Source organism: Pipistrellus hanaki (assembly GCF_964339955.1).
Source record: "Pipistrellus hanaki genome assembly, chromosome: 13".
Lineage (NCBI taxonomy): Eukaryota > Metazoa > Chordata > Mammalia > Chiroptera > Vespertilionidae > Pipistrellus > Pipistrellus hanaki.
Genome location: NC_140515.1, coordinates 34,787,622 through 34,804,432, shown reverse-complemented (window position 1 = coordinate 34,804,432; position 16,811 = coordinate 34,787,622). Strand labels below are relative to the sequence as shown.

Genomic DNA, 16,811 nt, shown 5'->3' with positions numbered 1-16,811 from the left:
ATTAATTTTCACAATCAATTTCTTTTTATATCCATTTAACCAGTTCATTCATGCACTTATTCATTTATGTATTCACTCATTACTACAAGACAGTGATGAGTATCTACTGTATGTGGATTAGACACTCTGAGGGATACAGGGATACTGGGATCCAATCGTTTCTTCCATGAAACTCATTAACTAAAGAACTCGCAAGACATAGACACAAAGTACAAGCTGCAAGGCTGGTATATTCTAAGTACTGCATCCTATACACACACAGGAAATATCAAGGGAGTTAGAAATGAGCTTTCTCTCCCCAGGGGTCATGGTACAAGATGTAAGAGGGGGAAGTGAACATCATGTCTTTAGGCAATGATGGGGTCATGGACAGTGGACCATGATCTTTTTTGGAATTAGGGATTTTTCTCAACAATTCTGAAAGGATCGTTTATTAGTTGAATAGCAGGATCCAAGCCTGTCTCTTTCTCTGTCTCCCTCCATGTAGCTCTCCCTTTCTGACATCCTCTTTCCTACTCCATCCTCTTCTACTCCTCACTTCCTCATCATCAGCTCATTTTGCTTCTTTTAATACCAGGCATCTTTGACAACAGATGATTTTTGAGTTTAAGCTGTCAGAACTGAGAAGGAAGTAGGTGTCGCAGGCAAGCATGGCTGTCCAGATGGCTGCATTGTTGCTGGGAGCATGTGTGTGTTCATGTGTGAATGTTTGTATGTATGTGTATGGTCACGTGTTTACATGCAGATGTGTGTAGTGAGAGAATAAGAGGGGAAGTGTGGGAGCCTTCAGCTGGTGACCACAGCCCCGGTGCCATGGAGACAAAGGTTATGACAGTTTGTCTTACCCAAAGAAAAGGGAATGGTAATTTTAGCATCATGTTGAACATGTAACATGGGCAGCCTTTGTTAGCTGCATTTCCCTTGCAGAGTTTAAGGAAGAAAACTGGCTGAAATATTTTAGTGCCCCAGCTTCTGGGCATAAACATCCTGCCAGGCTGTCATGTTACACTGGGCTTGGCTGTCTTTTCTCTCTCTTTAAACATGTGCGAACAAACCTGCCACTTATATTGGGTTGCTTTGATTTCTGCCCCTCCCTTCCCTTCTCCTGCTATTCCCAAACCTGCCCATCTGCTTGTCTTGCCATCTGCACCTTCCCAGGCTGCAGTGGAGCTGAGGGACCAGGGCTCCTGCAAGGGGTTCTGCATTACCAAGATTCAAAATGCTTATTCTGATTCTTAGCCATTCTCGTGCCCTTTGTACCTCCCCCTTATATTCTTAACCTTCCCTGATGTTGTCTCAGTCCGAGTGTCAACTTCCAATCTGTTGGGAATTCCTGAATTTGGGTGTTTGAAAGTTTACAATCAGTGACAGAAGTGTACAGCTGCTTCATAGTGGCACATGGTTATCCTTCTTATTATATATAACTAGAGGCCTAGTGCACAAAATTCATGCTTGGGGGTGTGTGTCTCTCAGCCCATCCTGCACTCTCTCCAATCTGGGACCCCTCAAGGGATGTCTGACTGCCCATTTAGGCCTGATCCCAGTTCAACATCCCTCTCACAATCCAGGACTGCTTGCTCCCAACTGCTCACCTGCCTGCCTTCCTGATTGCCCCTATTGCCCCTAACCATTTCTGTTTGCCAGCCTGATCACCCCCCTAACTACTCCCTTGCCAGCCTGATTGATGCCTAACTGCTCCTCTGCCAGCCCAATTGCCCCTAACTGCCCTCCCCTGCCAACCTCATCGCCCCTAACTGCTCTCCCCTGCTGATCTGCCCCCCCCCTCTGCTCCCCTGCCAATTGCCCTCCCCTGAAGTCTTGATCACCCCCAACTGCCCTCCCTTGCAGGCCTGGTCCTTCCCAGCTGCTCTTCCCTGGTGGCCTGATCGCCCACTACTGCCCTCCTTTGAAGGCCTGGTCCCTTCCAACTGCCCTCCTCTGCTGGCCATCTTGTGGCAGCCCTCTTGTAACCAAATGGGGGCAGCCATCTTTGACCACATGGGGGCAGCCATCTTGTGTGTTGGAGTGACAGCCAATTTGCATATTACTCTTTTATTAGATAGGATAAAGTCCTGGTGCACAGGTGGGGGCCTGCTGGTTTACCCTAAAGGATATCCTGGATAAAGGTGAGGGTTCCCTTGGGGTGTGGGGCGGCCTGAGTGAGGGGCCTGTGGTGGTTTTCAGGCCAGCCATGCCCCCCGGTGACCCAAGCATAGGTCAGGTATCTGGGATTTATTTATCTTCTATAATTGAAACTTTATAGCCTTGAGCGGAGGCCAGGGCAAGGCAGGTGGGAAGCTTGGCTTATTCCATTGCCAGGGGCAACCCAAGCCTCCCGCTGGCTCCAGCTCCATGGCTACTGCCATCTTTGTTGGGATTTATTTATTTTCTATAATTAAAACTTTGTAGCCTTGAGCAGAAGCCAGGGCCAGCCAGGCCAGGCAGGAAGCTTGGCTTCCTCCATCACTGGGGCAACCCAAGCCTCCAGCTCTGTGGCTGCCACCATCTTAGTTGGGTTAATTTGCATACTAACTCTGATTGGCTGGTGCAAATGAGGTGTGATGACCACCAGGGGCAGTGCAGAACATGGCGGGCAACCAGCAGTGTTGGATGGGTGCTGAGGAAGCGAGGGAAGGAGGAGGGAGGGGTGCTGGGAGGCAGGGAACCTGATCCCTAGCCAGGCCTAAGGATATCTAGTTATAAAATAAATAGGCTTCTAGGTATAAAATAAATGTCAAGTTGATCAGTGGTTCCTAATCTGTGGGTGGAGGGGCTCTGAGGAATGTGGTGCTATCATACTGCTTTGGTGAACTGAGATGTGAATAGAAATTATTTTCAACCACAGATAATTTTTTTCTAAAAAAAAATGAGAAGCTTTAAAATGAGCATTTGAGCCTGTACCTCTGCAGGAGCAGTTTAGAAACATGAATTGAAGCTACATTTTATAAGAGATGAAAGAGAGAGGAAATAACAGATTTCACAAAAAAACCGTAATGACTCAGTTCCATGAAGGGTTAGGGTGGATGGACCTAGGCAGCACAAGTAAGTCATTCTCAACCCTTCCCAGGGCACCCTGAGCTCTTCCATGCTGGGTGAGATCCAGGTCGGCCTCTTTACCCTGACTTTATGGTATAGTGTGACCCCCCTGTCATTGCCTATGCCCACCACTGTGCTACTGTTTGGGGCATGAGTAGGAGTTGACAGGTAAAGAATTTGACCAAGAGCAGTCCTGGAATCAATCATGAAGCTACCTGATGGGTTTATTAGTACCTATTGTGTGTCTGAAACTGAAAATAGCTGGGGACCCTGATTGAGGAGGAGGTAAAATGTATTATAGTTAGCACATCACAGTGGTATTTCTTTTGTGTTCCCAGAGAATTGTGGAATATGTGGACTTGCTGGATCTCACATTTACCCCATGACTTGTACATCATTGTTCCCATTTTCCTATAAGAAAACAGAGGCTCAAATGCATTTGAGGAATCTGGTATTAGACAACAGCTCAGTTTCTGCTTTCCCGTTTCCTGCCCTTAAGGTGGACAGTCCCTCTGGGCTCCCATTTCATAGCCTCTGAGCAGGGAGGGGCTTCTCAGAGCCAGCCAATGCCATCCTGCTGAGAGAAGGGGACCTCACTGTGTAGTTCCTATTACACACCCACAATTTTCTCTGTGACACTAAATCATAAAAGGTTGTCCCCAGTCTCTGGATTGAGATGGGACATGGGTGTGTGTTTGTTGAGGGACACAAGTTGTTCCCACAGTGAACTGGATCCGGACAATGGATGGAAGGGTCACAGGAGAGAAGAGCTGGGACACAGCTGCTAAGTGGTATTCTACTTGATCTGTAGCCTTATGTTCATGAGCATCCATCTTCTTCTAGGTGCTACTTACTTCTAGGATCCTCCTTTGTTTAGGAGGATGGACCACATCTGTGGCTGGGTGGCCAGTTTTAACACAAGATTTCATCTCTTCTTTCTCAGGGCTTCCCATACATGCCACACTGATGCTGCACCATGTTGCTTTCATGATCCTTACCAATAAAGGCGGGAAAGTCATCTTAGCTGAGTTAGGTATCCAGTGAAAAGAGTTTGGTTTGGTCTCAGTCCATCAGAGAAAGTCATCAATAGGCTTTTTCTGATCTCAAGGGTTATGATCTATGGGACCACATGAGATTTATATTCATATTTTGGTCCATTGGGCATATGGTAGGTACAGTTCTTCCTGAGAGGCAAGCATGACTGGGAAACACCAAAGGGTCTTTTGAATCCTGAGACCCATGGTTACTCCCTCCCTGATGACCCCAGTCATGTACATAGTCAGACTACTCAGGATCTTGCATTACATGGAGACTTTCAGGATTGGCTCCTTTCCCAGCCCACAGGTAGTGGCTAGAACTACCACTTTTTGGTACCTCTGATATGCCAAGCCTCTACCATGTTCTTTCTCTACAAAGATTAGGTGGGCCAGATGAAGAAACTGGAGTCAGAATGCTTTTGGAATTTGCTCAGCATCTCACAGCCCACAAATGATGTTTCTGGGTTTCGGGTTTGTGGCTATTTTATCCTCTAACTGATCAAAAATCGCTTTATGGTGAGCCATGTAAGTTGTAAGGCCTCTCTAAGCTATTGCCACATAGCTGGGGCACTTTAGCTGTCAAAAAAATGTCCATCATCTTTGGTCAGGGTTGGTCATGAATTATGCAAGCTCAGATTTATGTGAGGTCTTCAGGGATTCAGCCTTGCTCTCAATACAGCTGCCTTGAGTTTAAAATAGACCCGATCAGGTGGAATTCTCCGTTTCAGTGGCCAAGGGATCTGCAGAGAGATTGTTATCTCCACTAACTCTCACAGTCACTCTCTGGCACCTGGCCCCAGATTCAGACTGATGGCCGGATCATCTGGCTGTCAGAGAGAATTAAAGTGAATGACAAACTTTGCTTTTCTTTTCTGCCAGTTAGACTCAGAGTGTCAGAGTTGGGGAAAGGGACCTCAGAGGAAATCTTAGAAAAAAATAAATAAGACAAATCAGACCAGCACATCTATGAAGTCAACTTGTGGCAAAATATAAAGTCAGTGAAGTTAAGACCATCAAAGCCAGAGAGAACAAACTCAAAATCCCATGAGGCCAGGCAGGCAAAGAAATGGAGCAAAGTCGGGCCAAGTGTCAGGCAATAGGGAGTGGTGGGGACTGCAGGGAACTGAAGAGAACAGGGGCAGCCTCTACTCAGCTCTAGCATGTGGTTCCAGGTCTTAAAAACTGAAAATCCAAATTTAAATTGTTTACAGTTAATTAGAAAAATTTAAAGCATAAGAGAGCCAAGCAAGTCCAATTCTGGTTTGGCCTATTGGCTGATTCAGAGGGCTAATCCGATTTACCCAGTCCCGAAAGTGGGCATGCTGTGTTCTTCTATTTTCATTCCACTGTGGGGCAGTCGCCTTCTTCACTTCTTGGGCTCAGGGTGGCAGAGGCATAGCCGGAGTGTCCTGGGGTTGGTTCCTCTCTCAGCTCCTCATGTGACTTATGCAAGTTCATTGACCTATCTTGGTCCTTCCTTTCTCAACTGTAAAATAGGAGTAATGACACCTGCTGCTGTGACAATCAAGTGAGACAGGGGATAGAAAATCATGTTATAAACTGTGCTGTAGACCAGAAGATGAGCATCATTTCTGAGAACATGTCCTGAGCCAGACCGCAATTTGGATTTTTTTCTTCCGAGACTGTTTCTTTCCAAGGCCTCTCAGTGACTTTGTTTGGGACTAATGCCATCGTATCAGATAAAATGAAAGGTATTGGTTTGTTCATTCTTTGAGGAAGAAGTGGGCACCAGAAAGGAGGACAGTGAAGTCTGCATCCCAGTGAGTTAACGATGAGGACATGAGGACTGGAGTGGAGCCGGAACCCGTGCACCTGGCACAGGCTGCTCCTGCTGCTCGAGGAGCCCGTCTGTCTTTTCTCATCATATGTTTAGAGAAGCAACACTTTCCCCCTTACATTCCTTATGCCATCAGCAGTTCTATATCTGACATTTATATTCCACACAGCTCATGTATGGTCTGCTGTGCCGATTGCATGAGGAATACTAACATAGCCACCATGCCCACAGTGCAGACACAACCCATTACTGAACTGAGTTTAAAAAATAAATATGTTACTTCTGTTAATAGTCACAAGCCCCTCTAGTTTGTCCATTTGTAAGGCGTTTATTTTGCTTTTTAGACAACTTTATTGATGTATAATTTATACACCATAAAATTTATCTCTTTTAAGTATGCAGTTCTAAGATTTTAGTGCAATTTTTTACTTAATTTCTTTTAATTACAGTTGACATGCAATATTATATTTGTTTCAGATGTACAACCCAGTGATTAGTCATTATATAATTTACTAAGTGATCACCCTGATAAATCTCGTACCCACCTGATACCATACATAATTATACAATATTATTGACTATATTTTCCCGTAACTACCAATTTGTACTTCTTAATCCCTTCAGCTTTTCCACACATTCCTCCAGGCCCCTCCCATCTGACAACCCTCAAAATGTTCTATGGGTCTACGAGTCTGTTCGGTTCCACTAGTTTGTTTCTTTTAGTTTTTTTTTTTTTTTTTAATTCAGTTGTTGATAGATACGTATTTATTGCCATTTTATTATTCATATTTTGATCTTTTCTTCTTAAAGAAGACTCTTTAATACTGGTTTGGTGGTGATGAACTCCTTGAACTTTTTCCTGTCTGGGAACTCTTTATATATTCTTTACTTCTAAATGATAGCTTTGCTAGGTAGAGTAATTAATCTTAATTGTAGGTCCTTGCTTTTCGTCACTTTGAATATTTCTTGCCACTCCCATTTGGCCTGAAAAGTTTTTATTGAGAAATCTATTGGAGCTCCCTTGTAGGTAACTAACTGCTTTTCTCTTGCTGCTCTTAAGGTTGTCCCTTTGTCTTTATCCTTTGGCATTTTAATTAATTGTGGTGTTCTTGGTGTGGACCTCCTTGTGTTCATCTTATTTTGGATTCCGTGCTTCCTGGGCTTGTATGTCTATTTTCTTTATCAGTTTAGGGAAGTTTTTCACAATTATTATTATTTTTTATGGAAGTTTTCAATTCCTTGCTCTCTGTTTTCTCTTTCTGGCATGCCCAAGATGTGAATATTAATATGTTTGAAGTTATCCCAGAAGGTCCTTATACTGTCCTCATTTTTTTAAATTATTTTTTCTCTTTCCTGTTCTGATTGGCTGTTTTCTGCTTCCTTAGCTTCCAAATCCCTGATTTGATACTCTGCTTCATCTACTCCACGTTGATTTTCTGTAATGTATTTTTCATTAGAGTTAATGTGTTCTTCATTTCTGACTGATTCTTTTGGATGTTTTCTGTTTCTTATCTCTTTGTTGAAGTTCTCACTAAGTTCTTCTACTCTTCCTCTAAGTTCATTGAGCATGATTATAACCAGTGTTTTGAACTCTGCATCTAGTAAGTTGATTGTCCATTTTGTTTCATGCTTCCTCTGGAATTTTGTTCTCTTCTTTCATTTGGGACACATTTCTTTGTCATCTCATTTTAGAAGCTTCCCTGTGTTGGTTTGTATGTATTAGATACAGCTGCTATGTTTCTCAGGCTTAGAAGAGTGGCCTTACATAATTGGTGTCCTGTAAGGCCTCCCTGTTCACTTGAGCTGGACACTCCAAGTGAACCCCCCAATGTGGGCTTGGTACACCCTCCTGTTGTAATTGAGCCTTGATCGCTATTGGCACATCAATGGGAGAGATTTACCCAGGCTTATAAGCTGCAAGCACTGGCTGAGACTTCCATAGAAGATCAGCCATGAAGGGGCCAACCCCACCAAGTGGGTCTTACTTTAGGAGGGCTCTTCTGTCTGCTGAGTCATCCACTTAATTGTGTCCTTGGGTTGGATGATGCTTTGATGTTGTCTGAAGCTGTCCACTGGGTACACTGGCTCTGGGGTCGTCAGGAGGCTCAGGCCAAGGTCAGCAACGAGCTGTGTTATGCCATGGGTCACCCAGCATGAGGTACAAAGCTATATGCAAATGGTTGCTACTTGTGTTGGGTTTGGAGGTGCCCAGGAGGTGCTGCAAACCAAGGCTGGCTGCTCCTAGTGCCAGTCCTTGGGCCACTTAATGAGAGAGGTGTGGGCACATCAAGGCCAGATGCTGCTTGTTTGAGAAATTTTAGGATAGTCTAAAGCACATGTGTCAAACACAAGGCCCGCAGGCCAAATCCAGCCCGCCAGGCCTTGCAATGTGGCCCGCACCACGCTGTCATCACTGCACTCCGCTGTCAGTTTATGACATTGTCAGTTTATGACTGTTCAGTAAACCATTCGGCCCGCGATTTAGGCTGGATTTTAGATTTTGGCCCCTTCTCTGATTGAGTTCGACACCCCTAGTCTAAAGTATGAGCCAAAACAGGCCTTTCTTATGGAAAAGTCACTGGAAACAACTTGGGTGAACTCATGAGTTGGATGGGGTCGTAGGGAATCACCAAGATAGGATGAACAGAGATAGCCAGGTTGATGGAAACTAAGATATAGCATCCATCTGCCAGCTCTGTATGTGGGGGATGACCCAGAAAAGGAACAATAGTCTGTGCCAGCACACTGTCTGGGAGAAACCTGCCCCTCCAACTCTCACCCCTAAGCCAAACAATTGAGTTCCTCCCATTATGTCTCTGGTGCCTTTCAAACTGTTGCCCTAGTGCTGGAGCTCAGAAGGAGTGAGTTCCACTAAGTCTGTGAAGGCCCTTAAAAGGAACTTATGGGATTCCAACAGCCCTCCATCTCACTCAGCCACAATTCCTGATGGTTTTTACAAGCAGAAGTTATGAGGACTTATCTTCCTGGCACTAGAACCTTTGGCTGGGGGCCTGAGGCTTTAATTCATTGACCCTCTGGGGGGACCTCCACAACCAAAATGTTGCTCCTGATATTTATCCACTACATGTAGGTGTGGGACCAGCCCATTCAGTGTCTTTGCCCTTCATACCAGTCTCAGTCTGGCCTTTGTAGAACTTCTGTTCAGCTAGACTTCTGGTGGTTCTGAATGGTAGTAGTTCTGTAGTTTAGTTGTAATTTTTATGTGGTTGTGGAAGGATGCAGGTACCATATTTACCTACACTGCCAACTTGACCAGAAGCCAAGGTATTTTTGAAGTTCCTAGACAATTAAAATTAGTCAGAGACACTACTTTTCCTACAAGAGAATTATCTAGCCCAACAATTTCTCTGAATACATCACCTAATTTGCATTATTCCTTAGTTAAATATAGTATTTGCATGCATAAAGAATAATCTTTGAATATGAAGAGAATTTTATGATATTGCAATATATTGAGCTCTTTGGAGGAAAGATATTATGTAAATCTCAAAATTAAATATTAAAACAATATGACACTACTGCCTGTAAAAATTTAGAGTGTTAAGATCCATATGCTAAAACTAGTTCATTTTTAAGGGCTGGTCTCATTGGAAATTAGCAGGCAAACATTGCTCTGGAGCAAAGAAAAGATTGAGTTAGAACTTAAAAAAAGATTGGAATGACTTTAAAGAAAACTTTTATTGAAGTTAATGAAGAAAAGTTTACAAACCCTAAGTAAATGAAATTTTCACACCGGTTAATCCAATTTCATTGCTTTCTTCTCATTGATAATTCTAAAAAGATTGTTTCTATTGTTTCTTAAGCCCTGGCATTGACAAGGAACTTCCAAGTGGCCTCAGAAAGTTCCTGGCCATTTGCAGATGATGGTGTGTTTCCTGCTGAGCTGAGCAGGTCAGCACATAGCACAGCCCATGACCAAAATTGTGGCTCCCCCTGGGAGCCCTGAGGCTCTCTGCTACATGGTGAGCTCTACAAAGAAGCAGATTTTACCACATGTTTTAGGCTCATGAGAAGGCAACCATGCAGCACTAGGCATCGAGACCCTTAATAAATATTTGCCAATTTCCTTTAGCCCCCACATTTGAGTTAATATATATGTTTGGCTGATGTATGGGAATCAGAATATGTCCTTATGGCCCACAGTCGCTAGATGATCCCTCCAGGTCAGCTAGGTGACTAAGTGGCTCCTAGAAGAAAAACTAGAGGGAATGATCTTTTTTCATTTTTTTAAAATGTTTTATTGATTTTAGAGAGAGGAAGGGAGAGAGATATAGAAATAGCAATGAAAGAACAACATTAATTGGCTGCCTCCTGCATGCCCCCTATTGAAGACTGAGCCTGCAATCCGGGCATGTGCCCTGACCAGGAATCAAACCAGTGACCTCTTGGTGCAGGGAATGATGCTCAATCCATTGAGCCATTCCAGCCGGATGAGGGGGTGATTTTAGAATGATGCCAGGAGCCCTGATCTACTCAGAAGAATACAGAGACATTCAACCACACTCAAAGGGGTTTGTTTGTTTGTTTGTTTGTTTGTTTGTTTAAGCACTTTAACTTTGGAACTGTATTCATTCATTTAACACCGTCTTTGTGACTACTTTCCATATGCTGACTCACTGGTTTCTGTTCCTGTTCATTCACTTACTCAACAAATATTTTTGTAGGCTTTCTGTGTGTCATGTCTCATGCACTGGGAACACAATAGCAAACAACACACAAAGCCCATGCCTTGTGAAGCTCACATGCTACTCCACAGCACTCGTGTAGACTAGGATAAGAGACCCTGAAAAGTCATATGAGAGGTGACTAGCTGGGAACTCCAGGGGGCCTTTTGCTAGGTTCTTGGTTTCTTAAGCTGCAGTGGTGCCAGCTCTCACTTTCAAAAACTTAACCTGTAACCACATGCAGTTGCTAGAGAGCATTTCAAACTGTGATGGTGGTTGCTATACGGTGAGTGTTGAGTGGGATATTTTATTGTTCTTTGACTGATCAATTTGAACTCAGGTGGTTGAGTGTGGGAATTCTCCATTTCCAGGTCCTGAGCAGTGGTGGTTAGGTATGCTGCTAACAGATGGAGAACAGCTGAAAATGCCCACCTTGCATCCTTGCGAGGATGATTAGAGGGCACCTGTTTTCTTACTTCACCTCATCTTGCACCAGACACTACAGCTACATGGCTTGTTGAGTGAAAATGTGACTACTGGCCATGAGACTGTCATAAGCTCCTTACTCTCTTCAAAGGGCAAATGAGATTGTTAGAACCATCATGGCAGAGGTCATCTACAGTTGGATTAGGAGATGGTTGCTGTTTGCCTCTATCATGGCACAGGTCATCTATAATTGGATTAGGAGATAGCTGCTATTGGCCCTGGTGACGTGGTGAGGAAGGAGGAGGTATCTACTCCATGAGCTGACTGTAATCTCCAGGAGACCAGGTCCTATATCCATTGTATTGGTTCGTTACTTAGAGTCTAGCTAGGTGCCTGAAATAATAGCGCTTAATAAGTATTCATTGAATAAATTAATAAATTACCAAATAATGTATGTCTTAAATCTGAGGCATCAAGAAATGGTGCAGCTTGAGTTTTCTCCGTGATCTTTCCTTCCTCAGGCACTTTTGGGCAGGTGCTCTGATTGGAGTTAAGCCCCTACATTCTCCCAGATGTTGGTGAGATTTGGGACTCATAGGTGCACTATGCCTTAAAAACATGGCCCTATGAGAAGCACCGGCTATGCCCTGTCCTGCCTGCCCCACTCCCCCACAGGCAGGGATCCAGCTGCTGGAGCAAGCCCTGTTGTGGGTAGCTGGGATGGCATTCCATCGCTGTTGCCTGTCCACCTGCATGCCAGCTCCGTGCCTATCATTTTCACAGCACCATCCATGTTAAACAGGCAGGAGCACCAGGGGTTTTTGAATACAGCAATTAACAAAACAGTAATCAAGCTAAGTGCTTAATTTCAGAAAATTAACATCTTCTCTGAGAGGATGTGAGAGATGGGGGGAAAAGGCACATTAAATGCTCTGGGTAAATAAAGGCAGTGCTGGACCACAAATATTTTCCAGTGCAAGGAAGACTGCCAACCCCCCAGGCCTTGGGTTCAGTTTCCTATGAGAGCTGAGCTATAGAATTGAGCCCTTTAAATGTATGTCTTCCTTTCCTTTCCTTTCCTTTCCTTTCCTTTCCTTTCCTTTCCTTTCCTTTCCTTTCCTTTCCTTTCCTTTCCTTTCCTTTCCTTTCCTTTCCTTTCCTTTCCTTTCCTTTCTTTTCCTTCCCTTCCCTTCCCTTCCCTTCCCTTCCCTTCCCTTCCCTTCCCTTCCCTTCCCTTCCCTTCTCTCTTTCTCCCCCCCCCCCACTCTCTCCCCCTTTCCAGACAGAGCAAAGGCTTCAGCTCTCCAGAACTCAGGGTGTTCATTTGTGCCCCTCTGAGCCTGCCTACACTATAGAAAATCCTGACAAGAGTCCTGTGAACTGTACTGTTACAAGGATGACACAATCAATTGTTGACTGTGCATTAGTTCCTTATGTGTGCAGGCCATATTTCTTCTGATAGAGCAGGTCTCACTCCTCCAGTAACCCCTGCCCTTCAGCATGGTATCCTCTATTCCAGGATATCCCAGTTTGGGCCTTATATAATGGTCATAGTCTGATGGTGCCTCCTAAATCAGCTGGGTGGCCTTTGTTTGCAGGACCAGGTTTGCATGTGGGAAGGGAAGCTTGTGAGGAGGTGGCTGTGTGAGAGGCTGGGTGGAGACAGGACCTCTGGTATCTATTGGCTCATATGATGCCCTGGAATGGAGTGAGGGCACAGGACAAGGTCTGGGAGGGCAAGGAAGGCAGCTTTGCAGGGGGAACATACTGAGGTCTGGGCACGACAGGAAGACTTGGGGCTCAGTGACGATGTGCCCCAGCTAAGCAGGGAGGCAGGGAAAGCTATTGGGTTGGGTGGAGTGGGGCACTGACTGAGGGAGTATAGGAGAACTGTGTTCTCACAGAGCCATTGACCTCAGGTAGGAGACTGGTAATCTGGCTCAGTGAGCAGCTTTCCAATGGAAGGCTCACAGGCACTGACATGGAGAACAAAGAACCAAAGCTACAAAATGAAAGGATGCTTTGCACATACTTGGGAGACGTATCAGGGGCTCCCAGACATGTTAAGGGAAGGAGGCTTCAGTTCCGTGCATGTGTGATTTGAGGAGATTTTGGGTACCCCAGTTGTAGTATTATTTATGCAGTTGGATATTCAGGCTTCTGTTTTCTCTTTAAGGTAGTAGATAAGCTTGGTTGCTTGCTGAATGAAGGGAAAGATTGCGATTGAATGATTGAGGAGAATGGACAAAGGTTAGCAGTGTCATTATAGAGAATGGGAGATGGGCTTGACCAGAGAGATTCAATGTTTCCAGAAATGATGAGGATCATTTGAAGTTGATCATGTATTTACAAAGCTGCCTGTGTTACCTGACTTTCTCAGCAGGGCATGGCTTCTGGAGAGCAGACCCTCCAGGAAGTTGATTGACCATGGTTCTTTCTTGGGTTAAATTTTGCTGGTTGTATCCTATGAAAAGATAAAGGCAACCCATGCCTGAGGGTAAGGGGAAAATTGTTAATTATGTTATTGCAAAGATGGAACTTAAGCTGGTTAATGAGGGCTATGAGTGAAGGAGAGGCTGATGCATTGGATAGAAGTCAAGACTGGAAGAGTCAGATGAGGCCAATAGAGTGGGCTCAGCAGAGGTCACGGTCAAGAAGCAGAATAGTTGGATTTGTGGCTTTGAAAATGGAGCAACTTCAGGTGAGGCTGAATCCAAGAGTTGAAAGGAAATGGGCAGACATCGAAGAGTTGAGCAGGTCAGGGAACAGAGAGTACGCTATTCAAGTGGATGTTAAAGTCATCCCCAGAAGGGCCATGCTCAGGATGGAGACAAAGACAGAGCTGGAAGTCTTCAACAAGTTGGAGAGTGATGATGGGAGGCAGAACACAATGGTCTCAAGCTTGGAGAGTGGCAGCCCAGCCAATGGCATTTTTTAGAGGGTTTAGGAGATGGTGAGCAATGGGGTGGAAGAGATGACAGGGAACAGTACACAGCTCAGTTCCTGACCTTGAGGTGTGCCTAGTGTAAAATCATAAACTGACATACTTGAGAGGGCTGGAGAGTAGAGGTATCCTGGGGAGTCAGGCTCAAGGGGACCCTTGTTGGGATGGAAGTGTGCAGAGTGGGGTTTAAAGCTGGACATTGCATAGTAGAAACTAGCCTGCAGGAGGAAGGGCTCCTTAAGGCCAAGATACTTAGACTTCAGGCCCAGGAGGAGGACAGTCACAGGTCCAACTCCCCTGCCCATTGCCGGTGGCAGTGATGTCAGCCTTAGGGTGGTGGTGGTGGGTTTCCCAGCTGTGCTGAACATGGGTGCATGAGAGCCAGGGAGTAAGGGGCACACAGCCTCTCTCCTGAGGCTGCTCCAGTGCCAGTGTTTCCAGTGAATTGCCTTCTGTGGTTAAACAATCAATAAACCAGAGCTGCTCCTGCTCTGGTCCCACACCAAGGAAGGCTGGCTTGCCTGCAGGAAGCAGAGCTAAGCGCTCCTACATAAACCCTGATGGGTCTATCTTCAAAGGCCATCATAGCCACCCTGGGGTGCCTGCTTAGGACATGCATCACCTGACAGTTACCTGTATACACCCGCTCATCTCTTCTCATCCTCCTGCCTCCACAGGCAGGGTTCTTGTTTGCTGTCCTTTCCTGGTATCCCTTCTGGTTACCCCAGCAGGAAGGAGGAGCCAGAAGAGGGCATCCAGGAGGCAGGAAGGACCTCAGGACCCCACTAGCCAGGATGCCTCCTCCTCTGGCATAGGGCTGTGTACACTTCCACCTCTGTGGGGACCCCTGATCTCCCTGAGAGATCAGGCAGCATTTATCCGTGAGTGATGTGATCCTGCCTCCCTTCCCCTGTGCTGAGCATCCTCAAGGGGCTCTGAAAAGGCTGGTGTGTGTGAGTGTAGGGGAGGAAAGAGAGGGCCCACAGTGGGACAGGAGGCTATTTCTGGCTCTGCCTTAGACTGCTGAGGACTTAGGAGAGCCATTTTCCCTCTTTTGCCCTCAATGCTTTAATCCATACATTGTTAGAGTTGACAGAAAACTAAATGACCTCAGATGTTCTTTCAAAATGGAACATTCTGATTTCCAGATTTCTAGACAAACAGTTCTCACACTGGCGCCTGCATCAGGGTCCCCTAGAGGGCTCGTTAAAACATAGATTGCTGGGCCCCACTCCCTGAGTTTCTGATTTAGTAAACCTGGATGGAGCTTCAGATTCCACCTTTTCTACCAGTTCCCAGGTGATGCTGATCGGGGACCACATTTTGGGAGCCAACAGGGACAGGTGGATGATCCCAATAAATACACCTCCCCCACCCAGATTCAGAAGCTGTATCAGAAACAAAGGCTCTGCTATAAACCTACATCCCTACAGCATCCCCCAACCCCCAGGTGTCACACTTCCTTGTCTTAGAACCAAATACATGAAGGAGGCCCCTGTCTGGGGGTGAGGGGCTGACTCAGTCACTTAGACCTGAACCCTCATTTTCTCTTCCTTCCCCACATCATCAAACTCATGAGGAGACTCAACCAATATTCTACAACTAGAGGCCTGGTGCACAAAATTCATACATGGGGGGTGTCCCTCAGCCCAGCCTGTACCTTCTTCAACCTGGGACATCCCTCTCACAATCCAGGACTCCTGGCTCCCAACTGCTTGCCTGCCTGCCTGCCTGCCTGCCTGCCTGCCTGATTGCCCCTAATCACTTCTGCCTGCCAGCCTGATCACCCCCTAACCACTCCCCTGCTAGCCTGATCAATGCCTAACTGCTCCCCTGCCAGCTGGATTGTACCTAACTGTCCTCCCCTGCTGGCCTGGTAACCCCTAACTGTCCTCCCCTGCAGGCCTGGTCCCCCCGACAACTGCCCTCCCCTGCAGACCTGGTCCCTCTCAACTTCCCTCTCTTGCTGGCCTGATCACCTACAACTGCCCACCCCTGCCAGCCATCTTGTGGCTGCCATCTTGTGTCCACATGGGGCAGCCATCTTGTATGTTAGAGTGATGGTCAATTTGCATATTAATCTTTTATTAGATGGGATGGTGTTAAACAGATGCCACCTGCCCACAACAGTCCTCTGTTCCAAGGTAAATGCAAAGTAGAATGGGATATTGGAAGGGGTGTCAGGGTCATCTCAAGGCACAGCCCACAGCAAAAGCCAAAAAGCCAAGGTCCACAGTAGGGAACGACAATTAGAAAAATAATTACTTCTGCTTTCATATTCATACCCAGTCTCCAAACTAATTGCTTATTTGTTTAATCTACTCTGACCATAAGCATTACTGCACAAAAAATATTTAATGAGTCAGGCCTCTTAAATTCCAGCATATTTATGCAATGAAATGAATTTTCATCAACAGAGGGAGAACCTGTTATCTAAGTACCTTCTCAACAGAGTTATCTCCTAAAGTAGAAATGTCAGAGGAATCAACTGATCTATGCACAATTCATCACACGATTTATCTTTTGCAGTTTGTGTAAACTATTCTTCTTTGTCATCAGTACTAGTGGGACTGCAGTCTTTAGCTAACATTTAAATGTAGATATTTTTTTCTAAGAATGTGTGTCAGCCCTAGTTGGCTTGGCAAAGCAGTTAGAGTATTGGCCTGCAGATTGGAGGTTCAGTTTGAGGGTTTGATTCTGGTCAAGGGCATGTACTTGGGTTGCAGGCTTGATACCTGGCCTAGTCAGGTGTGTGTGGGAGGCAACCAGTCAATGTGTCTGTCTTGCATTGATATCTCTCTCTCTCTCTCAAAATAAATAAATAAATAAATAAATATATAAATAAATAGGAAAAATATTCTTGGGTGAGGATTAATATCATCAAT

The 16,811-nt window shown here is 45.4% G+C and overlaps 1 protein-coding gene across 1 annotated transcript in view; it reads left to right on the top strand.

Annotated features, from left to right (window-relative positions):
- The window catches only part of EPHB1 (EPH receptor B1), a 401,523-nt gene that overhangs the window by 285,035 nt on the left and 99,677 nt on the right, over positions 1-16,811 (top strand). The gene's annotated exons all lie outside the window — the stretch shown is intronic.